The 2,064-nt window shown below is 40.1% G+C and overlaps 1 non-coding gene across 1 annotated transcript; it reads left to right on the forward strand.

The window, feature by feature from the left end:
- Nucleotides 1-875: 875 nt before the first annotated feature.
- On the forward strand, nucleotides 876-982 carry LOC131229931 (small nucleolar RNA R71). Its single transcript, XR_009163667.1, has one exon. It is a non-coding gene; the product is annotated as a small nucleolar RNA R71 (small nucleolar RNA).
- Nucleotides 983-2,064: the final 1,082 nt, after the last annotated feature.

Consider the following 2,064-nt stretch of genomic DNA (forward strand, 5'->3'; position numbering starts at 1 on the left):
GTTCATGATATTGCCCTTGGTTGGAATTAGAGCCAATCTCATACTGTCCCTTTGGATTAGCCTCAGGTTGGCTAGGGAACTTGCCCTTCTCTCTCTCACTCAATGTGGCAGCTAGTTGACCCATTTGTACTTCCAGCTTGGCAATGGATTGTGCATTTGCATGTAAGCTTTGCTGGTTGGCAAGTAAGGTTTGTTGGGTGTCTTTTTGGAATTGGAGAGAACTCTGCATGAAAAGATGGAGTGTATCCTCAAGAGATGGTTTCCTTGATTGTGTAGGCAGTTGTTGATATTGTGGAAACTGTCGAGGTTGTTGACTGCCAACTTGGACGTGCGGTTGCATGGGAGGATTTCCAGATGGTCCTCCTTGTTGTGGTCCTTTTTCCCAAGAGAAATTTGGATGTCTAGCCCACCCTGGGTTGTATGTGTTCGAGTAAGGATCATTCCCAGATTTTTGAAAAGTGTTCATAGCATGAACTTGTTCAGAGAGAAGTTCTGGGAATGCTGCACCAGATGGACAAGACTGCATAGGATGGGCAGGATTAGAACATGTGGCATATGCCTCGACTTGAGCTGTTTGTGGTGGTCCATTATTTAATACCAGAGTATCAACTTTCTTTGTTAGGTTATCAAGCTTGGCGCTCAGCTCTGGCATGACTCCTATCTCATATATACCACCTCTCTTTTGTGGTTGGGGACTTCTGTCACCTCTATTTGAATAATCCCATTGCTGGGAATTTTCGCACAAGGTTTCAAAGAAGTTCCACGCTTCGACATCACTTTTGGTCATGAATGACCCTCCACTGGTGGCATCAACCATGCGACGGTTCTGTGGTGTCAGACCGTCATAGAAGTATTGAACTTGTTGCCACTTCTCAAAACCATGGTGAGGACATTTAAGAAGCAAGTCCTTCCATCTTTCCCAACATTCATGAAAGTGCTCACCCTCTTTTTGTGTGAAGTTAGTAATTTCTCTATGGAGGGCATTGGTTTTGTGAACGGGGAAGAACTTGTTTAAGAACTTCTTAGACAGTTGGTCCCATGTAGTGATAGATCCAACTTCTAGAGAATTCAACCATGCTTTCGCCTTATCATTCAAAGAAAAAGGAAACAGGCGTAGGCGGATCGAATCGTCTGAGAAGTTTTGGAACTTAAAGGTGGAGCAAATGTTTAAGAATTCTTTCACATGATGATATGGGTCCTCCTTGTCCAATCCATAAAAGGATGGCAACAATTGTATGACTCCAGGTTTAAGTTCAAAGTGTGCTGCCGTAGTGGTTGGCAACACTATACATGAAGGCGCATTAAATTGGACAGGAGCTGAATAATCTTTGAGAGCTTTAACTTCAGTCTCATTCGCCATTTCAACAGGATTATTTCTCAATCTTTCACGAATTGTTCTTTCAATCTCAGGATCAAACGGTGCTAGTTCTATATTCAGAGATCTACGTCCTAACATAAACTATGTTATTGCAATGTAAGAAAGAAAACTAAACTAAGAAGCAACCTAAGAGAAATAAAACTAGACCTAGAAACTATGAGATTCTAAAACAAGTTAAAATTATGTAAATAAGAATGGGAAGAAAGAACCCTGAAAAGGAGATGATTGATGTCTGAAGAATAGGGAGCTCCTCCTTCACTTCCAATTTGGAGATCTATGTTAGAATCTAACTTAGAAATTTATGTCAGGATCCTACAAAACAGGAAATAGGTTAGTTTCTAAAATCAAGAAAAGAACTCTAAGTTAGAAAAAATCCTAAGCTATGAATTATGATAAGAGAGAATCCCAAATTCAATTTGGAACGAAACAGGCCAACAGCGCCAAAACTTGATGTTTTATTTAAACCAACACGATTTAAATGATATTTAAACTCGCAAGTATACGAATCAGATGCAGATACGGTACGTATTACGAGATCGTTCCCACGAGGACTGGTCGTCACAATTCAAATCTATGACTCTCCTTAACTAATCCAACAGATAATGGAATGAACTACTAAGCACAATTTTAGGGAAAAAAAACAATTAAGAACAGGGAAGAAAATTCAATCAGAAAGAGAGCACTAG

The sequence above is a fragment of the Magnolia sinica genome, chromosome 16 (genome assembly GCF_029962835.1).
Source record: "Magnolia sinica isolate HGM2019 chromosome 16, MsV1, whole genome shotgun sequence".
In the NCBI taxonomy this organism is placed as follows: Eukaryota; Viridiplantae; Streptophyta; class Magnoliopsida; order Magnoliales; family Magnoliaceae; genus Magnolia; species Magnolia sinica.